The 23588-nt window shown below is 31.0% G+C and overlaps 1 long non-coding RNA gene and 3 pseudogenes across 4 annotated transcripts; 2 read left to right on the forward strand and 2 right to left on the reverse strand.

Moving 5' to 3' along the window:
* Nucleotides 1-380: 380 nt before the first annotated feature.
* Nucleotides 381-2286, reverse strand: LOC111292698 (AAA-ATPase At1g43910-like; annotated as a pseudogene). The gene is made up of 2 exons (XR_016345961.1): nt 1155-2286; nt 381-1071 (listed from the first exon to the last, which is right to left on the reverse strand). The product of XR_016345961.1 is annotated as an AAA-ATPase At1g43910-like (transcript).
* A 3417-nt stretch (nt 2287-5703) lies between these two features.
* Nucleotides 5704-7377, reverse strand: LOC111292301 (AAA-ATPase At1g43910-like; annotated as a pseudogene). The gene is made up of 2 exons (XR_016345713.1): nt 6376-7377; nt 5704-6287 (listed from the first exon to the last, which is right to left on the reverse strand). The product of XR_016345713.1 is annotated as an AAA-ATPase At1g43910-like (transcript).
* Nucleotides 6515-7921, forward strand: LOC149516402 (uncharacterized). Its single transcript, XR_016345714.1, has 2 exons — nt 6515-6651; nt 6988-7921. It is a non-coding gene; the product is annotated as an uncharacterized LOC149516402 (long non-coding RNA).
* Nucleotides 7922-9278: 1357 nt separating this feature from the next.
* LOC111293277 (late embryogenesis abundant protein D-11-like) lies at nt 9279-10966 on the forward strand (annotated as a pseudogene). The gene is made up of 2 exons (XR_016345962.1): nt 9279-9795; nt 9876-10966. The product of XR_016345962.1 is annotated as a late embryogenesis abundant protein D-11-like (transcript).
* The last annotated feature ends 12622 nt before the right edge of the window (nt 10967-23588 follow it).

Here is a 23588-nt window from a genome sequence, read left to right on the forward strand (position 1 = left end):
TAAATGAAAAAAAACCTAAGTGAAATTCTCTTGATAAGTATTAATTACGATGTATATCATTGATGAATAGGTAATTGGACCAAGAAGCAAACTTTTCATTTTCTTTCTTTTTTTTTCCAACTTTTTTTATATAAGAGAAAAACTTAGGTAAAGTTTTTTAAGTGAAGTTTATAAAGTTTTTATAAAAAATAATTAAATAAAAGTTAAAATAAAAAATAAAATTGATAAATTGAAAATTTTTGTTATATAGATTAATTGTGTAAATTTTGAAAAAAATAAAATTTTTAAATAAATGTTTTTAATAATAATTTTGGTAAAATGTTTACAGATAAATATGAATTTATTAAATTATAATTATAAATAATTTTTTAATAATTTTTATACATATGATTGATTTTCTCATTAAATTTTATCAATCCATTATTTTTATTTTCAATATTAATTTAAATTAAATCATTTTTAATAAAAAAAAAACTTATAAACTTCAAAAAAAAAAAAGTTTCATACATATCTTTGCCTTCCAACCCAAAAAAAAAAATTTACAACATAAACTTTCCACCCAAGATTTATTAGCAGTTAAGTTCCACTAGCTAAGCTAAGTCAAATATATGCATCTTGTTTCTGACTCATCAAGCTTTGATTTTTGTCTTTCGACTATCCTTTTCTCTTCTTCCTTTCTTCTAATATCCTTTTCCTCTGTTTCAACTACACCTTTCTCTATTTTCTTCTTCTTGCTGTTGAGAAATTCGATGAGACCACTGAGTGCAGCTTTAGGCTCATCACTGACCATAAGTTGTTGTGCCACTTCAGCTGGAGTAGCTTCAATACTTTTAATCAGATCATCAATGCAGCCAAACAGTTTGTCATCTTTGATTCCAAGATATGTAGTTGCAAGTTTCTGAATCCTCCTGGAGTACAATATCCCATGTAAATATGCACATCCATACGCCCTGGCCGTAACAGAGCCGGATCTAACTTATCTTTGTGATTTGTGGTAAAGATTATGATTCTTTCGTTTCCACAGCTCGACCACAATCCATCAATGAAATTGAGCAACCCTGACAGTGTTACCTACAAAACCAAGATATGTAAGCCAGGACAAGGAAAATAACAGTAAAAAATCAAAATTTAAGACAGTGAAACAAATGAATTACCCCAGGATCGATAGAAGGACGATGGGATTCATCTTCATCTTCTTCCTCATGTCTTTCTTTTACCTTGGCTCTATCACGTGATACATTTGTGCTACAATCTATGTCTTCAATGAGCAGAATGGTCCGGTTTGTGGTGGATGTGAGTATACGTCTGAGATCAGCATCGTTTTGAACGCTTTGAAACTGAAGGTCATATATATTATACCTCATGTAATTTGCAATTGCCGCAACAAGTGATGATTTTCCTGTTCCTGGTGGACCAAACAAAAGGTACCCACGTTTCCAAGCCCTGCCAACATTTTCGAAAAATTCCTTGCGTTCCACAAATGAGTCAAGATCATCCAGTATGAATTGCTTAAGCTTTGGCTCCATCGCCAGAGTCTCAAATGTTGCAGGGTGCTTGAAAACTGCAGATTCCCACATGGAATATTTTTGGTCATATGTGTAAATGCTGAGGCTCCCACGCTTGTTCAGAATTGCTTGTGCGGTTTTGCTAATGTAAGGGAAGTACCTTTGCTCAACTGCTTCTCTAGCACTTTTCTTGCAGGTCAAGCTGAAGTATCTCTTATTAGGGACGTAGTACCTTTTTGTTTCAATTGAAGAGTCCACTTCAAGCGTATGCCCTCAAAATCATCCAAGATCGTGCAATGTACAGGGATGCTTCGTTTGGGTGGAGCTTTGGGGTCACTGGAGTCATTCGAACCAATGAGTAGGCTATCGCTGAAGGGTCCAATTCTGGTGGGCAAGTAGACCTCAGCAGCCCGAAATACTTGGTTGTCAGCAGCTTGCCAACGTTCTTCGATAACGAAGGTGAACTCTGAAGAGAAATAAGGGGATGTGAACTGGGAAATTTTTGAGGCGATGTAGTTTCTCATCCGTTCTGGGATCATTTCATTTAAGATTGTACGGATCAACATGACCATGGCTGAGATAGAGGCATAAGCGGAGAGAAGAGGGGACAAAGACGGTAGCTCTTTCAACAGGGTAGCCATTTCTGTCCTGTGTTTTGCTTGTTAAACAGAGAGCAACAGAGAAGGTTGAACGCAAAAGGGAGAAGGAAAAACACTTGGAGTAGGTGGCAAGCTGAAGGCTAAAGAACACGCAAGAAAGAACCAGCGTTTGGTTCGAAGGAGTCCAAATATTTTTCCTTAGAATTTTATTACTGAGTATTTAATTTTAATATTTGATTCAAGATAATATAATTTTGAGAAAAATTGATACCCAAAATTTTTAAAATAATTTACTCAAAAAAATTGAAGGAGATTATTTAAAATATTTTTGATCAAAAATGTTTTCAATAATTCATTTAATTTTTTTATAAAAAATTATTCAAAATATTTTTTAGATAAAAATGTCTTCAATAATCTTGTCATAAAATTGGAAGAAATTATTAAAAGTATTTTTTCATCATAAATGATTTGAATAATCTTTTCATAAAAATTAAAAAGATTATTCAAGGCTTTTTTGTCAGAAACGTCTTAACTAATCCAATTTAAATTTTTTAAAAAAATTATTGAAAGTATTTTTGATAAAAAAAATACCTTGAATAATCTTTTCCAAAAAATTAGAAAGGATTATTCAAAGCTTTAAATAATACCTTCTCAATTTTGAAAAGAGCTTATTTAAGGTGTTTTTTGATAAAAAAAAAAAAAACCTTAAATAATACCTTTTAATTTTGAAGGAGTTTATTTAAAGTATTTTTCGACAAAAAATGTCTTAAATAATTTTTTTTTCATTATTTATAACATTTACAAGATAAATTATAAAAACATTGGAGTAAACGTTTTAAATAATCTCTTGAAAAAGCCAAAAAACATTAGACAGAAAAATTAAATCTGCGACCTTATGATTAATAATTATAGGATTTTTCAAATGATTATTTAAAGCGTTTATTGTCTGAAAACGCCTTAAATAATTCTTTATTTAAAGTGTTTTTTGACAAAAAATATCTTAAATAATCCATTAAAAAACTCAAAAAACACTAGAGGGAATAATCAAACCTACGACCTTATGGTTAAGGGTCATAAGATTTTTCAAGGATTATTTAAAGCATTTGCTATCTAAAAATACCTTAAATAATCTCTTAAAAAATCCAAAAAATGCTAGAATGAAGGATTGAACTTACGATCTTATGGTTAACAACCATAGGATTTTTCAAGAGATTATTTAATGCGTTTGTCATCTAAAAACACTTTGAATATTCTTTATTACTAAAAACATATTAAATAATCCCCTCATAAAAATTAAAAGAAATTATTTAAAGTGTTTTTGGCCAGCAACGCCTTGAATAATTCCATTCAATTTTTTGTAAGAGATTATTCAATACGTTTTCTAGTAAAAAAAGCATTGAAAACGCATTAAATAATCCAAAAAAAAATTATTTAAGGTATTTTTGACCATAAAACACATTAAATTATTTAAATTACCATCATATATGCTAATGATATTATAGTAATTATTAAGAATTTAATATATGTGAATCCTCCCGATTAAACAAGTGAATATAAATACAAGATACGTTAAAAATGAAAAAAAAACTCCTGAGTATCACATTTTTCTAGAAATCACACATTCATACTTTCCCTTAAATTTATAATTTCATGAACTAAATGCCTTGAAAGGTATTCCTTATAAAACAAAGGCAACAAATATCTTAAATAATCTTTTTATAAAAATTGAAAGAGATTATTTAAGGTATTTTTTGTTAGCAATGCTTTAAATAACCTTATTCAAACTCTATTCAAATTTTTGTAAGAAATTATTCAAGATATTTTTTTTGACAAAAAACACATTGAATAATTTAAAAAAAATAAAAATAATTATTTAAGATATTTTTAGTTAAAAAACATATTGAATAACCCTATTTAATTAATTGAATGACGTTATTTAAATTAGTATCATTTATGCTAAAAAGATTTTAATAACTATTTAATATTTAATATATGTAAATTTTTTCTAACAAATGAATAAATTTAAACACGAAATACTTTAAAAATAAAAAAAAAATTTGAATATCATATTTTTTTTAAAATCATATATTTATATATATATATTTTTAAATTTACGATTTTACAAACCAAATTTCTCTAAACCTATTCCTTATAAGACAAAAAAATAAATGAAATGTGCAGGGGCCCGTATCGAAGCAGTAGCAATGAAATCCATGAGTTATCACATCAGGAAGGAAAGAGCCTGGAAAAAATACAGTGTGAAATGCTTGGCTGAAGTTGGGCCAGACATACTATGAAGAAATTAAAGTGCCTTTGGACATTGTGTCAGTGGCCATATGCATGCGCTAATTCATAGGATATATACAAAGCATCTTTGCGCATGAAGATGTTCTTTTTTCTTAGGATATACAAACGGAAAAAAAATGACAACATTGCGCTTTGATCTATAAAAATTAGGTAAAATTTGTAATTCACGAACTAGGTAGTGTCCTAATGAGATATACTTGCTTAAGGTGGGAGGTTGATTTCAAGGTTTGTTTATACTATTACTGCTAAGACAAACCATATAAAAATTGGTTCATGATTTATTTGAAAGGGATCCACCATGTCGGTTGCTTTTGTTTGCTACTTTTTGAATCACAAAAGCAGGGAATATTTTCTCTGCTTTTTCGAAACAAGAATTGGGGAATCAGTATGCTTCTTCCCCACGCCTTGTATTGTTTTATTTAGACTTTAGAAAACAGAATTGTTCGGACGCTTTCGTGCCAGCTTGGAGCGCAAGCATGAAGCAGCTTATGAGTTACGACATTATATTTGCGGAACCAAGGATCACAGCCCACAGCCGACCCACGAACAAAGACAAAAGCACTTTTGAGGCTGGGGCCTGGAATGCTGTGGCTGACGGTAAAGTGGACGTTATCTCGATGAGTTCACTGGTTCAAAAGCTTTTTTTTTTTTTTACCACGAAGAGTCCGCTGGAAAATAAAAGAAAGAATCAAAAGTACTAAAAATTTGATCGTCAGTACTTGTATTAGCGTATCAGTTGATAACATGTCAGATCGATGTATATGGATTTGCTCATTCGTACGGCAATGATAAAAAAGACAGAATTACATGTAAACACATGACCACAACATTTGAGTCAGACTTGGATATCTCCTACTTGCATATTAAATTAGGTTTAGGCAAATAAAAAAGATTTGATGAAAATTTCATGCCTCTTGCTTTAAGATTTCAATGGTCAAGCTTGAATCAACTGTTTCAATAATTATTTTTTATATCTATTTATAAGATTTTTATTACATATAATAGGAAAATCGTTATTTGTTAATAGAAAAGAAATTTAGCCCAAATCTGGCCCATAGACATTTTCAATGTTCGCCTTTTTTTTATTATTATTTTTTAAGGAACTGTCGTAGGAATCTGTACGGCATATTTGCAACAAAATAACTCAATACTTTTTGCTCATAGGAAACAACATGGTTGGGAGTATGGGACAAGACATTTTTACCTTGTGCATCTTATCAAAAGCAAGTAAAAACCATTCATTTGGATAAGCCTAATGCTATCAGAGACAAGATTCACGAAAACACCCAAACTTTTTCATGTGAAACTCTATCCTTCGGAAAAGTAAACCCCACCCTCCATGGATGGGCATCATTTGATCGGTGAAAAATAGACTACAGTACCAGTTGTTTGAAAATACATAATATACCTAAGTAAGATATATTGAACCAGATTCACTTTCATCATGCTTTCTGCTTTGTTTTCCATCATCCTTTTCATTTTCATCCTTTGGTTCCTCTTTTTGAATGACATCTTCCCCAACCTTAACCTTTTTCATGTTAAGGAATTCAGTGAAACATTGGAGTGCAGCTTTAGGGTCATCACTTCTGATCATCAGTTGTTGTGCCACTTCAGCTGGAGTAACTTCAATACTCTTAATCAGATCATCAATGGAGCCAAAAAGTCTGTCATCTTTAATTCCAAGATAAGTAGTTGCAAGTTTTCTGAATCCTGCAGGAGTACAATAGCCCATGGGAATGTGCACATCGATGCGCCCTGGACGCAACAAAGCTGGGTCTAACTTCTCTTTGTGATTTGTTGTGAAGATGATGATTCTTTCATTCCCACAGCTCGACCACAGACCATCAATGAAATTTAATAGGCCTGACAGTGTTGCCTACAAAAAGTACATAATTAATTAATTGTTATCTAAATTAATGAGGATAATTTTGTAATGTTATAGCCTTAAAGGTCTAATGAGTTACCCCAGAGTCAACAGGGGAAGTACGACCGAGTTTCCCATCTTCACCTTCCTTCTCTCGGTCATCTTTAACCTTGGCATGATCTTGTGAAATTTTTGTGCTGCAATCTATATCCTCAATGAGCAGAATAGACCGGTTTGTGGTGGATATGAGTATACGCCTGAGATCAGCGTCATTTCGAACACTTTGGAACTGGAGATCATATACATTGTAGCTCATATAATTTGCAATTGCCGCAACCAGTGATGATTTTCCTGTTCCTGGAGGACCAAACAAAAGGTACCCACGTTTCCAAGCCCTGCCAACGTTTTTAAAGAAATCCTTGCGTGCTGCAAATGAGTCAAGATCTTCCATTATGAATTGCTTAAGCTCTGGCTCCATAGCCAAAGTCTCAAATCTCGCCGGGTGCTTGAAAACTGCGGATTCCCACCTGCAACGATCTTGGTTGTAGGTGTAGATGTTGAGCTTTTCTCGCTTGCTCAAGATTGTTTGAGCCATCTTTACTATATGGGGAAAATACCTCTGTTCAACCATTTCTCTAACTCTTTTCTTGCAGGTCAAGTGATAGCATTTTTTATCCGGGATATAGTACTTATCCGATTCTCGTACATGCAGAGTCCACTCCAAGGTGATGCCCTCAAATTCATCGATGATCTTGCAATCAGAAGGGATGTTTCGTTTTGGTGGCGCTGTTGGGTTATTGTGGTCGTTGGAGCCAAGAAGAAGTTTATCAGTTGAAGGGCCGATCCTGGTAGGCAGGTAGACCTCAATAGCCCGAAATGTTTCATTATAAACAGCTTGCCAGCGTTCCTAAATGATGAAGGTGAAGTTAGAGGACAAGTAATTGGATATCAGGTCAGAGAGTTTTGACTTGATATACTTTTGCACCGGTTTTGGGATCATTTCACTCAAAATCGTACGGATTAGCAAGGCCATGGCTGAGAGGGAAGCATAGGCAGCAAGAAGAGTTGACATGGAAGGTTGCTCTTTCAACAGGGAAGCCATTTTTCGTCTAAGCTTTTTTGACACAAGCAGACTTGAGCGTAGTTGGGGTTTACAGTAGCAGTAGGAAGAAGCCTAGCTACTGTAGCAAGAAACAAGGCGGAAAATATTGGCTTGACTTGAGTGCAATGAATCTGGAGAAAAAGTAAGGAAAGGGAAGAAGCTAGGATATTGTTTAATCAAAATGGGGTCATGAGTGCAGCTGTCTGGAAGATATTGGTGAGGCCGTTTCGGATGGCTAGTTGGAATTTAAACACTTGCTTTCACTTTTCATCTGCTCCGTTTTCACCATTATTGACTTGACGTTCGGAAGGTACTTCTATAATTTCCTTTTGTCTTTTGGGTGCAAATCACTGGGAATTTGATGGTGAATACAGCTGGCATTTCTTTTGTATTTTGGGTGCGTTGGGAATTTGATGGTGAATACAGTCAACAATAGAATGGTGTCAAAACTCATGACAATGGTGCTGTACATAACCTATTGATACTATTTCTCTTCATTTCATTATAATGACATGAATATAATAGTTCATTTACAAATTTCAAAGATGAGTTTGGGATTTATTCTCTGCATGAGAAAGTTCCACAAATTGTGTGATTGAAATATATCAATGAATAAAAAGAACGAGTGAAAGATATTAGATTTATTTCAATAAATTTATCTGCTCTCAAAAACAGAGCTGCATGAAATGAGTGTGATACTGGCAGAGAGAGGCACTACATTCTCATGCCTCTTTCAAGCCTCATGTTCTGAATAATGATAAGTGATTTTGTATGAAATTCTAACTATACTCCCATTATTTACAATTTAATTTTTGTTAATAAATTTATAAAACACAATAGAGCTTTTATTGTGCACAATATGCATCTCAATTGAGAAATTTGCTTATCAAGAAATATTGAAAGAATACATAACAAAATTGGATACCTAGCTAACCAGATGATAATATTGTTAAGTCTCAGCTTTCACTTTTGTTATAACTCTGGTCCCAAAATCAAAGCCTTGCCCGCCATGTCACCATCACTTGACAACTGCTGACCGATCAATCAACATGGTCAACATGAACTACTCGCCATACCATAGCCAACAGTTCACTAATTACCCAAGCAATATTAATTCACGCTATAAAAGATGGGATTAAAGCACTTGACTGAATTGAACGTTGATGTGCAGCCCCAAAATCTTACCTCCAATGTCGATCAATATCAACAACTTTCTTCAGACTTGATCTTTACAAGGACAATGTATAATTCGTCAATTTTTTCAATTTCAACTCTTTTTTTTAATTATTAACTTAATTAATTAATGTTCTATCTTTTTCGATAAAAAAATATTGGATTTGAATATTATTTATAATCATTTGTTGAAATTATTTCGAATGTATAATTTAAAATTATTTATTTTAAATTATTAGATACAATACATTTTATCTTGACCTGTGACATTGAATAACTTATCGAATTTTTTGTAAAAAAAAAAAAACGCTTTTTCTTTATCTCAACTATTTCTAAGATCATGATTATATATGTTAATTGATCCGATATTTTATCTTGATCTACAAATTGAACAACTTATTTATATCAAATTTTTTAATAACAAAAAAAAAACTCTTTTCTTTATCTCAACTATTTCTAAGGTCATGATCATGTGTGTGAATTGGTCCCATTGGAGATGGATTATGGGGAGAGAAATCAAAGAAAAGAAAACCTTATAGCTGTAAATGAGATCATTAGATAAATATAAAATCATTTGAGAAGAAAAAAAATGGGAGAACGCAATGATCTGAAATCAATTTCCGTATGTAATTAATTACAACTGATGAATAAGGTATATCTTAATTGGCTATATATGAATTAATTATTACACCTCTCCTCCAGCACATCAGAAACTTCTCAAAATGTGTCTTAATTAATGTCCACTCGGCTGTCTAACAAGTGCTTCTACATCTAGAATCTAAATGATCAATCTTATTGAAAGCCATCTCCAACACTTGTCCTTTCATTTTTGTGACATTTAGTTTCTAATAGTAACGTGGCAATCGCATCAACACCCGGTGGCGCGCCAGAGTGCATGGAAACATGCTATAAAGATTTATTTTATCACCTATAAGAGCCTTGATGCCAGTATCAGTTTTCCACTGATAAAAGAAGTCAGAAACCAGTTTTCTAAAGCATTATTGCTTCCAAGTTAGCAGTCATTGTTCTTGTTTTAGTTCATAATTACCATTGAAAATGGCACACTTCCAGAATCAGCATTCTGTTGCTGAAGTTTCCCAAACTGACCACCCAATTCGCCGGACAGACGAGTATGGCAAACCAATTCCCAAACATGAGACTGACCGTGGAATTTTGGGGGTTCGTGGACATCATCACCGAGAGCATCATGGACTGCACCGCCCTGGAAGCTCTAGCTCTAGCTCCGTAAGTTAATAAACTGATGATCTTTTTTCATAAGTACTAATTTAAATCATGAAATATTAACAATATTTATGGGAATGCAGTCAGAAGACGAAGGAACGGGGAGGAAGAAGAAGGGCTGAAGGAGAAGATAAAGGAGAAGCTACCAGGTGGACACAAAAAGCACCAACCTCAGGCAACATCAACTACAACACCAGGGCAAGGACCTGCGTATCACCAACCCCACGAGAAGAAAGGACTGATGGATAAGATCAAGGAGATGCTCCCTGGCGACCACAGCCCTTAATTAGCTGTCTTCCATCGGCTACTTTTCTAGTAGTCATAAGCTTTAATTTCCAGCAATAAGCAATAATGCTACTGTATAATTATAAGACAATAATCAAGAGATGTTTGCTGACCACTGGGTTGGCTTGCTTATCTTTCATATATATAAGATAGCATAGTTTTGCATAAAACAAAACTGAAAAGATGACTATGGAGAGATCATATAGATGACAGATATATATCAGTAAAAAGGGAGCTATGAAGAAAGCATAAGAAATTAATATTAATTGCTAGGTCAAATATATCATTGTTCTAAAAATAAGAAAAAAGTACTTGGATAATAATCTAAGCTTATCCTATGTACAAATCGGGTTTATATAGTTTGTCCATTTGGTGTACATAATTGTGTTAAAACTAGGTTGCAGCAAAATGTAGGCAAAGAAATCAATATGAAAAACTTTTTGCTTTTCTGGCAAAAATTTAACTAATTTTTCTTTTTCTTTTTTTTTCTCTTTTCGGTTCAGTGCTAAATTTTCACTAGTTAAAATTGCTAGTCTTGAACATTTCATCCAATGACAAATCATTGTCCTTTGTTAGATCAGGTAAATTTCATGTTTTCTGGCGTAAGAACTTTTCAGAAAAAAGGAAAGGATCGAGAATAAACTTTTGTACGATCCTGGCAACAATTAATATAGCCATGATAAAGCTATTCCTTACTAAAATATTCATGGACGAGAACTGGATTTCCGTGCTGCTGCTCAATTCAAAAATGTGAATCAACGGACTCCAGGATGTGTGGTTCACCCACACAAATAAAGCTTAATTTTTCCCTTTTAAGTAATTGAGAGCAAGCCTTTTTCTTCTTATTTAGAGCTGAAAAGAAAAAAGGGTTTTATAATACTAATTTTTTGTTTTTTTTTTTTTTTTTAAAATGGGACAAAGTCTCACGACAAGTGAAGAAGGGGAAAGATTAGGGTTGAATCTCAATTTTGATGTCTTCTTTAAAGTTTTTTTTATCACTAGATTAAGAAGCTGAAGACTAACTTTTGGTATTGATCAATTGCAAATGTCTCTCACTGCATCTGCCACGTACAAGATTTCATTTGATTGATGCATATTCATAAATTTTATTCCCCATCTTCAATCACGAGAAAAGTTACGATAATTATAGTTCCCATTTAAAAAATCATATACGTTTAGCTTAATCCTATACAAGTAGCTACGATCACAACCCTCCGTATGTAGCTCTCTGGTGTATAAATAACTAGTCTAAAAAAGATTTATCTCGGGTTACTTTATTATAGTGGTTCTGGTTTTATCTTTTGCTTACAAGAAAATGGTGTATTAGCGGTAATTTTGTAGCGGTTATTCACATACAAACGTCACTAACTTTCATGTTTTTATAAAACTTAAGGCGTTCATTATCAAAACGTCACTAAATATTCAAATAGCAGCACTGTTACTTATAAACGTTATCCAATATTTGATATCAACGACGTTTCTTAACTGAAATGCCTTGAATAATCCTGCCTTAAAAATTTCAGTGAATACTAAAGGCATGTTTTTGGCAAACAACGTCTTTAATAATCACCTAATAAAAAATTATATGAGATTATTGAATGCATTTTCTACAAGAAACGACTTTAATAATTGGACCAAAAAATTCTACAAGCTTATTGAAGTCATTTTTCTTCAAATACGCCTTCAATAAATATCATATTAAAATGTTTGGTTTGTATAGATGTAAACCATAAGGTTGTAGGTTCGATCTCTCCTTTTAGCCTCTTTTGGGTTTTTACAGATATTATTTGTAATTGATTATTGTAAGCGTTTTCTTGGCAAAAACGTCTTCACCAATTGTTTTAAAAAATTTTGCACAGAATATTAAAGGTATTTCTCACAGAAAAATACCCTTAATAATCTATATAAAAAAATATGGAGTTGATTTTTAAAGGTATTTTTGGCTGAACTCGCCATATATACTCCAATCAATAAATTTTTGTTATGATTATTATAGGCGATTTTTGTCAAAAACGCCATCAATAATCCATAGAAAAAAGTTTGAATAGATGCTTAAAAGCATTTTGGCTTAAAATGCCTTTAATATTCAAGATAATAAATTTTAATGGTCAAATTATTGAAGGTAGTTATATCCAAAAACGCCTTCAATAACATTCTGTAGGGGATTATTCAAGGCGTTACCCGTAGGAAAATGCCCTTCATAATCCATTCGATTAATTTTTAGTTGGTATTATTGAAGGTGTTTTTTTTTAAATGCTTTTAATAATTTATACAAAAAAGACACGATGAATTTTTAAAAGCGTTTTTTGCCCAAAATGCCTTTAATATTTCACATAATAAATTTTTGTTGGGATTATTGAAGGCGATTTTGGTAAAAAAATGTCATTAATATTTCATACGATAAATTTTAATGATCAGATTATTGAAAGCAGCTATATCCAGAAACGCTTGCCAAAACACCTTTAATATTCCACACAATAAAATTTTGGTGGGATTATTGAAGGCAATTTTGGTAAAAAACGTCATTAATATTTCATACGATAAATTTTAATGGTCGGATTGTTGAAGGTGGTTATATCCAGAAACGCCTTTAATAACATTTTGTTAGGGATTATTTAAGGTGTTACTCGTAGGAAAATGCTCTTCATAATCCATTCGATTAATTTTTAGTTGGTACTATTGAAGGTGTTTTTTCGAAATGCCTTCAATAATCCATACAATAAAGGCACAACGGATTCTTGAAGGCATTTTTTTTCCAAAACGTCTTTAATATTACATAATTAATTTTTTGGGTGATTATTGAAGGTGGTTTTGGTTAAAAACGCCTTCAAAATTTTTTGCTATGGATAATTCAAGATGTTTTCTTGCTAAAATCGTCTTCATTAATCCCATAAAAAAACATATTTAATATTGTATATGTCAAGTCAGTTGTAAGTTTATGCTTAGAAAACGTTTGCTGTTAGTTGTATATTAATGCCAAGAAAACATTTGGTTTTTATATGTGATACTACGAATTACATTTTGAAATTTACATAATGAACATTATTGTATTTCAATAAATTGACCACACATCCAAAGTTAAAACTGATAGTTGCCATATTAATATACTTTTCTGAAATAATCATGCTAAGAAATGAGAACATAATATACCTTTTTATTTTTTCAAAGATATAACAAGTTTATGAAATTTATACTAACCTTGAATGATGTGGTCATAAAATCATGTAGCACTATCTCCCGTATAAAACGAAGGACATAATATCCACATTCAGTATTACTGGGTTGACGAGGTACCTGAAAATTAAATTGAATGAATTTAGGAAATATTTATCTACACAAACTCATCATAAAAGAATATATTTCACATTTACCGGTAATGACACCCATTTTGATTTCTTTATCTTTTTATCAAATGTAGATATTAACCTAAATTGAAAAGAAAAAAATTACTTAATACATAAATAAAATTACTTATGAAGAAACAGAAGATATAGAATATAATAAAATGTAATACTTCTTTATAAAAGTTTGAATATCAGTGTTAGGCATCACAGTTAGATTAACTGAATTAAGTAAGTATAGTGTTAAAGATTTGGTGTCAATCACAATAAGCACCCAATGACGATTGCAAAATAATAATAATAATGATATACTCAGATTACGCATCAAATCAAATTTGGGTAAGATTGGAGTAATTAAGGTTGAAATATAGCTTACTAATGAAGTTGGGGTCAATGAATCTAAATCTGTTGAGGTAATTGTCTCCCCTTAAGCTCTCTATATAGAAAGATGCATGATAATAATCAACATTGCTAGTTAGTATTACACCCTAATATAGATTACTATATATTAAATGTGCATATTTGTATTTATAAGCTAACCTCATATAAGCAATGATCTCAGCAAATGATAATTCATCCAGTTCACAAAATTCTTTAACCTCTTCCACACCAATGAAAGAAAATGATGGTTTATCAAATAAACCTTCCTCAGACTCAATGGTTATGAAGTTTCCTTCGAAAAAATACTCCAGCAAATATTTGGATAACTCATCCATGAAAGCCTGAGCAAGGGTCATACTGTGAGTCCAAACATCCTGCTACAATAATTAATGAAATATAAGTATTAAAACCAAATCAATCAATATAATAAATTAATTAATATTAAAATTATAAACAATATCATACTTTTTAAGTGGTAACGGATGATGGGTTCGCTTTTTTACTTGCAACGGAAGTTTTTCCTACGGGATGATGCTGTCAGATCGATGAACTGGCATGTTATGCTGCATTGCTGCCAACATGGACTCTAAAACAACAAGTTTTTGCTGTTGCTCATTGAGGCATTACTCCTGGTCTTTAATTTATTGTTATTGTTGCTCAATGATTGCTTCATATTATGCATTTCTCATTCGACGGGTTTTTTTTTATTACCAAAAAACTTGGATGGCAAGACAAATTTACTAACCCTACGAATCAAACTAGGCCTTTCTTTAACACCTAATGCTAAAGACAAATGATCTTCACCATACTGGGTTGCCAGTTCACTAGATTGGACTTTGGCAGCATAATCATCATGAAAGACAATAATAAGATGTATGTGAACAACAAATCTATACAAGCTAGTATACACTTATGCATACAATCACAATGCCAATCATACATTATATTAAAAAATAGTTATAAATATAATCTTTTTTGTCATTTTTTCGGTTGCTTTATCTGTAAAAGATCTATTTTTTCGTAGATGTCCTTATTTCTAGACATCCTATCTAAAAATTTCTATGCCAGAGCTCGCTGATTCCTATTAAATTACAGTAATAAAAGAATAAGAGTGTATGAAATGAATGTTCATAAATATTCATTAAAAAGTATAAAACAAGTGTGCGAATATATACAAGCTCGTACTTCACATTTGCATATCCCTTTCTCGCTGTCCGATGGTGATATTATTGTTTGGCCCAAATGTTCTGTTGCTGTTCTTTGACTTTCTACAAAATCAAGAAATTACATCAATCACATATAAAGATCAAAGGCTATATTGCATAAAGACTTACAAACAATTTTTTTGGTAATGGGTTTGCATATTGAAAAATCTTTTGAAAGCTGATATTGAATAAAATTTATCGTATCTTCAACACTTATCACATCTGCATATGCCACAAGTGGAACAACCAATATATCACCTTCATCAGCTAGTAGTAAAATATATTAGGTTGTCAATATGCTTTTAAAGTCTCTGAATGCTTTTTCAGCAGATTGCAACACAATCTTTTTACAGTCAATTGGGACGTCGAACCATTCCTAAATAAATTAACACAATTAGTATGAACACATTGAATTTCAATTAAATGATCATTTAATAAATTTTATGAAATAGTTGAATAAACATACCACAACCGACTGCCATATATCATCATTTAGATCATCGGGAGCTCATCGCCAATCGGTGTATGTAATGAAAATCTTATGATGGATGATGGCTCTAATATGAGTAGTCATCTTGGTAGCTCCTTCAAACACAAGCTGCCCACTTTGATTGAAGTCAATATGAATTTTTGTGTCACTCACTTTAATTTATTTATTTGGGCTCATTCCCTTTCTTTTTTGGCCTACAGCTATGTCTAGTGCATGTTCATTAGAAGGAGAATGATATTGTTTGGAATTCACGATACCTGTAATATTAATAATAATTATACAAATTACACAATATGATCGTCTAAATTTAACACTGTATGTTATTAAATACAATCAATACCATATAATGTATAGAAACACCATTCAGCAAACCATTCAGTATACGATTCAGCTTTTCAAAATCATGCAAAACCATTCAGCAAAATAATATCAGACAACAAGGTTCAACAAACCATTCGGCATATGATTCAGTCCCCTAATATCATACAATACCATTCAGTAATACAATATCATACATAAAGGTTCAGCAAACCATTCAGCATATGATTCAACCCTCCAATATCATACAATACCATTCAGCAAAAAAAATAAGACAACAAGGTTCAGCAAACCATAATATTTAAGGCGTACTACATAAAAATAGCATACATGCAATGAAAGGTGCTTGGACGACTATGCTTACGGTGAAGTTAATGAAAATATATAAACGCATATGTAAATATTAAGGAACCGAAAAAAAAATCTCTATCGAATATTACAAATAATATAGTAAACTAAAAAAAAACTTACCAGTAAAAAGAGAGGTGTGCATTATTGATTTGTTAAAGGTCGATGGCGACGATAGGGATAAAGAAACCAATGGTCTAATAAAAATGTGTTTAATGGTTTGGTTTGGTTGAATAACGTAGCTTTTAATCATTCTGTATACTAGCAGTTTGTGATTCTGATGTTCAAGGCAGGGAAATGAATATATAAATTATTATTAAAGGCGTTTTCATGGAAACAACGCCTTCAATAATATATAAATTATTATTGAAGATATTTTTTACAAGAAGATGCCTTTAGTAATCTAAAAATTAATTTTCTAATGAAATTATTCAAGGCGTTTATCTTTAAAAAATGCCTTTGATAATTCTTAAAAATTATTGAAGGCATTTTAAGTAAAAAATCACCTTCACTGATATGCTTGTGATAAGGATGGGAGGAATTATTAAAGCCGTATTATGTAGAAAATGCCTTCAATAATTATAGACTTCAAAAGTTTATAACAAATTATTGATGGCATTTTATAATAAAAGATGCCTTTAATAACCCCAAAATTTTTTTAAAGAAAATTATTGAAGGCGATTGTCATCGATAAACACCTTCACTAATTATCTACAAAGTTTAAAAGAAATTATTAAAGGCATTTTTCTTGAATATATGCCTTTAATAACTGTGTTAAAATTTGTGTGGCATTATATTGAAGGCATTTTATAGTAGAAGACGCATTTAATAATCTAATAAATTCTAAAAAAAAAAATTATTGAAGGCGTTTATTATCAAAAAATGCCTTCAATTTTTATGAAGATAATTTAAAAAGAATTATTGAAGGCGTTTGTTAGTAGAAGACACTTTTAATAATTTTAAAATATTTTTTAGAGGGAAATTATTAAAGGCGTGTGCTATTAACAAATGCCTTTCGTAATTCTGTACTAAGTTTAAAGGAATTATTAAAGGTATTTTCCTGGAATAAACACCTTCTATAACCATAATGGTATATGAAAGACATTTTTCAGTAAAACACGCATTTAATAATCCTAAAAATTTTTTTAAAAAAATTATTGACGGCGGTTGTTATCTAAAACCGCCTTCACTAATTATCTACAAAATTTAAAAGTAATTATTAAAGGTGTTTTTCTTGAATATACGATTTCAATTATCGTGTTAAAATTTATTTAGCTATATATTGAAGGCATTTTGTAGTAGAAGACGCCTTTAATAATCTCAATAAATTTTAGAAGGCATTTATTATCAAAAAACGCCTTCAATATTTACGTAGATAATTTAAATGAAATTATTGAAGGCCTTTGTCAGTAGAAGACGCTTTTAGTAATCCTAAAATTTTTTAGAGGAAAATTATTGAAGTCGTTTTTATGAAATAAACACATTCTATAACCGTAGTGGTATATTGAAGGTGTTTTTCAGAAAAAGATGCCTTTAATAATCCAAAATTTTTAAATAAATATTATTGAAGGTAGTTGTTATGAAAAACACCTTTAATAATTATGTACATAATGAAATGTACTCAATGAAGGTGGTTTTCTGGAATAAACGCCTTCACGAAGCATTACAAATTTTAAGTTTTCGATTATTGAAGGTGTTTTTCGCTAGAAGACGCCATTACTAATACCAATAATTTTAATTGAAAATTATTCAATGCGTTTGTACTTAAAATAAAATAAAAACATTTAGTAATGGCATTTTTTTACAATAAACACCTTCACTATTTGTCTTAAAATTTGAGCAATGAAATATTGAAGGCGTTTTGCACTAGAAGACGCTTTCAATAAATTACTTAAAAAAATAAAATGAATTAGTCGATGCATTTTTCTGGAATAAAAGCCTTCAATAACCCCTTAAAATTTAAATTTGTGTAATATTAAAGGCGTTTTACCAGAAGTTGCCTTTAATAATCCTAAATAATTTTTAAAAGAAAATTATTGAAGGTATTTTTTTTTATAAAAAACCGTTTTCACTTATATTGTAAGATAAAAATGAGGGAGTTATTAAAGGCGTATTATGTAAAAAATGCTTTCAATAAATACACAAAAAATTTAGATGAAATTACTAACGGTATTTTTTGTGGTGTAAACGAGTTTAATAATTTCAAACAATTTTGCTACAACTCTATTGCAGGCACCTATAATATATTCAAAAAATATTTATGATGGAATTATTATGGGCATTTATCTTAGTAAATGCCTTTCATAATCCGGTCCAATAACAATCTTCCCAAACTTAGCGTATCTAATCACCAACTTCAAGCTTCATCTTTTCAAACCAAGTATAATTTGCTTTTCCTTTTCCTTTAGCTTTTAGTATTCGAGCATTATCTTTTAGAACCCTATTTTGACTATTTATTACTTATTTACTTTAGCTTTTACTTCATTAGACTATTTCTTTAGCTTTTGCAATTCACGATTTTTTTTTTGTGTTAACAATTTTCTCCAAAACCCACCTTATTTCAACCCCAACTACAAATACTCTTGGGTACTGTCTATGTTAGCAGCAGAGTTTTAACATTTATAATATTTAGTAGCTGATAAATTACTTTACAACAAGGAGTTCTCGTTTTATGTAAGTACTGGTCTTGTTATTATCTTTTGTTTAAAACATAGTAAATTTAAGTATTGTACATGTTTGTTTTCATATAAATTATTTATATACATTTGTCTGATAATGTAGTAAGTACTAAATGGATAAAAGTTGGATGTAAAAGTCTAGATTAAGTCAAGAGTACAGAGATGGAATGAAAAATTTTTTTAATTTTGTATTTAAGAATACAAGTGAATATAATATGATATTATGCCCATGTGTGAAGTGTGCTAATATCGAGTAGCAAATGCGTCAAGTAGTTTTTGAACATTTAATTTGTATTGGATTTCTTTTGGGATATGTTAATTGGTATTTTCATGGAGAATCTGTACCTTTAAAGTCTTCTACTAGAGTTTTTTCAACTTTAAGGGCTCTCTAATAGCAACATGATCCTTTCATAGCAGATGACATTGAAGGCATGTTGCAAGATGCTTTTAACTTCATAACCAACATTTTCATAATCCTTTTCCCCAAAATGAAGGATTTAATTAGTCCAAAATTGAAATGCATGAATTTGGTAAACTTGGGATATGTGTACGTGACCAACAACCTAAAAGAGAAGCATCAAAGTTTTATATGTTACTTAAGGATATGAATGAAGAACTTTTAAAGGATCAAAGCATTCAATGTTATCTTTCTATGTTTGTCTTTTTCACTTAAAATGCTTATATGGATGGATGAAAAACTCTCTCACTTTATTATTAGAGTTTATGAAAGAAATGTTTCCTTTTACAAAAATCCCTGAATCTTGTAAGGAAAATAAAAAAAAATGATCAAGGATTTAGGTCTCGAATATGAGAAAAGTCATAGTTGTCTCAATGATTGCATGTTGTATTGGAGGGATAGAAAAAATTAAAAATCTTGTCATTTGTGTGGCATTTCTCATTTGATGGAAAAAAACTTCGATGAAAGGTTGAATGAGGATGGTGATGAAGTATGTCTAAAAAAAAAGCATGTTAAGGTTTTACACTATTTTTCATTAATACCAAGATTTCAACGACTCTTCATGTCTTTCAAAATTGTAGATTAATGAGGTGGCATATGAGAAGTGGATGGATGATGGATCATTGAGGCATACTGTAGATTCTTTGGCATGGAAATCATTTCATTCTAGGTTTCTAGACTTTGCATTTGATCCTTGAAATGTTATGCTTGACTAGCATCTGATGGATTCAACCTGTTCAAAATGATAAGTACTTCTTATAGTACTTGGTCGTTGTATTGATTCCTTATAATTTACCACCATGGATTGCTATGAAGCAACAATAATTTATATTGTCTATGATAATTTTTGGGGAAAAAAATCCAGGTAATGATATAGATATCTACTTACAATCTCTTATTAAAGAGTTAAAACAATTATAAGAAGGAGTTAAAACTTATGATGCATCAAAAGAAGAGAACTTCAATATACGTGCTGCTTTATTATGGACTATCAATAATTTTTTTGCTTATGCAAATTTATCTGATTGGAGTACAAAAGATCGTATTGCTTATCCATGTTACGCTGCACAGACATATTCGATGTGGTTACCTAATGGTAGAAAGTTATGTTATATGAGACATCATCGATGGTTAGATGATAATCATTCGATTTAGATTCCAAAAACATCTTTTTGATGGAACTGAAGGGTTGAGGAGATCGTCTTCACCCATTAGTGGGTCTAATATCTTGTCAAAGTTAAAAGATATCAATTTCACTTATGAAAAAAAAATTCCATCAAAGAAAAAAGTGAGGGACATCTTTGAAGGTGTATGGCCTTGTATTACGTAAGTTGGTGATACTCATACTCAAGTTGGTAATCTTGATGTCCAAAGTGATGAAGAAGACGATGAAGCATATGACCCCAATGAGTTTGGGTTGTGAAAAAAAAGTATATTCTTTTAGTTGCCTTATTGGGAATATAATTTATTATGTCATAACCTTGAATTGATGCACATAGAGAAGAATGTTTATGAAAATTTTATCAGGATAATTTTTAATGTGAATAAAAGATCCAATGATGACTTAAAGAGTCAACTTGACCTAGTTAATATAGGGATTCACCTAGACCTTTATCCGAAGTTACTTCCTAATGGCAAATATCAATCGCCTGCTACTTATTTTGGGATTTCTAAAGCTAAAAAAGATGTGTTTTGTAAGGTTTTAAAAAATGTCAAAGTTTCGAATGGCTATGCGTCAAATATATCGAGATGTATGAATCTGAAGGAGTGAAAACTTTTTTCATTGAAGTCACATAATTATCACATTTTGATGCAAAACTTACTTCTGATTGCTTTATGTTCATCAATGTCAAACCAAGTCATTTCTGTGGTAATTGAATTGAGTAACATGTTGAAATCTCTATGTCAAAAATGTATGAATGTGGAAGAGCTTGACAAGCTTCAAGATCGAGCCATGATTACTTTATGCCATTTAAAGAAAATCTTCCCTCCAAACTTCTTCGTTATTATGATGCATTTGGTTATACACCTTCCATATGAAGCAAAAGTTGGTGGGCTGGTTTATTATCGATGGATCTATCCTATTGAAAGGTATTATTTGTTATAGATTGATTACATTTTTATTGATGATAAAGCCACTCTACTTAAAATAACGTATGACACATGTTTTATACTATAGGTTTTTGGGGAGGTTAAAGTCTTATTGTCGCAACAAACGTTATTCGGAAGGTTTTATTACTAAAAGATTTTTAGTAGAAGAATGTATGACATTTTGTTCTCATTATTTGGAAGATGTTGAAATGATATTTAATAGACCATTGAGAAATGTTGGTATGCAGTATACAGACTCTGCGTACAATTATCTTTTTCAAAGTTTAGGACAACCAATAGGCAAAGCTCAATTGGTGGAGTTAGATAATAAATCTTAGGCACAAACACATTGATGTGTTCTTTTTTATCATGACTCAATTGAATCATTTCGCACGTAAATTTTTTAGCATGAAAATTATTCATTACATTAAGCATAATTTATTATCTTTTTTTTTAATACTTTATCATGATGCTTTATAATGAGTATAAAAATAATTTGAGAGATCCTGTATATTATCGACGATCAAATTCTCGAGAGCTTGATAAGTTGTTCGCTAAAAACTTTCATGAATGGTTAAGAGCAACTATAAGTAATGCCATACTTACCATTATGAGAAATCTACATAGAATGCTTATGATATAAATAACATTAATAACATATATATATTTATTCCACTTTTATAAGTTTAGAGTGGAAGGCTTGTTAGTGAAGAGGTGAAATGTCTTTCATACGGTCCAAACCAGATTGTGAAATGATACAAAGGTTTCATCATCAATGGATTTAGATTTCACACTAAATCCCGTGAGAGATTTAAAAGTACACAAAATTCAAGAGTTATTGTGACTTCATTAGCTATTAGGTATGCTAGTGCTAGGGACACAAACCCTTTAGAGGGAATTGTTGACTATTATGGCATGATTAATACATCATTGAGTTGGATTATTATGGCAAGTGAAAAGTTATCTTATTTCGATGTGATTGGGCTGATGTGAATAGTACAATAAATATTAAGAAAGATCAGTATGAATTTGCACTTGTGAATTTTTCTCGATTAATTCTCACTGGACAACAACTCATAGATGAACCTTATGTTTTTTCATCTCAAGTCAAACAAATATTTTACTCTGAAGATCCCAAAGAATTAGGTTAGTTTGTTGTTCTTTGAAACACACCTAGAGACTTATTTGATATGGGGTTAGATACTAAAGATGATGTTGAACATGAAACTAAATGTTATTCTTTTGCTAAACAAAACTTGGATGAAAATATCTCCAGTACCTACGCTCAGTAGGCCTGCGAAGATGTTACTAAAGACATTTATGAACCATGAAATGGTCCATCTATAATTTGTAATTTGAGTGTTTAAGATATAATGTAATAAATGATTGTATGTAATTAATGTCACATTCGCTACTGTATAATTATTGTATTCTAAATCATACATTAACTTTTGATTTAATTAAATCGATATGTTCTTTATATATCGTAGGTTTTAATTTCTTAACTTCTCAATGGCTTTATATATGTTCTAAACTAATATCTTTTCTATATTCGCTTTTATAATGTAGGTAAGCTACAATGCAGAGAAGTAGGTTGAAAGAAAAACATATTAGAGATATTAGTTCAGAATCGTCTGCGATACCTGTAGATATTGGCTATGGACTGAATCTTTTGGAAGGAAATGAACGTACTATCGGATCTAACTCCGTCAATTCTAACCTTTCAACTGATATTGGATCTGGCAATACAGGAGGTTTAGGTTTAGATAGTACCCCATCAATTGATTATGCTTTAAATTTGAATGCTAGTATGATATACTCCAATTTTAGAATTTGAGTATAATGATAACAGTATTGTGATTTTACAATTTTATTTTTTATTTGTTGCAGTTGATAACAATGGTCAACGGAGGACCAGAGCCCAGACAACTTTGAACGAATTGTTTGCACTACCTCATAACGAGCATATTGCAGTGTCTACAAACTTTGATAAGCAACCAATTAGTGAAAAGGCTCAATTATTGGCTGGATTTTTAGGCATGCTAGCTCATAATTGAATGAAATTGCCTATTCATTATGAAACATGGCATAAAGTTCTAGAAGAAGTTAAGGCCGATGCTTTAAACTTTATTGAAATATTAGTATAATTAATTAGAAATAAAATTTTTTTATTTTACATTTTGTTTACTTATTCAAACTTTT

The sequence above is a fragment of the Durio zibethinus genome, chromosome 10, assembly GCF_047325235.1.
Source record: "Durio zibethinus cultivar Kanyao isolate XHJ-2024 chromosome 10, ASM4732523v1, whole genome shotgun sequence".
Taxonomy (NCBI): Eukaryota; Viridiplantae; Streptophyta; class Magnoliopsida; order Malvales; family Malvaceae; genus Durio; species Durio zibethinus.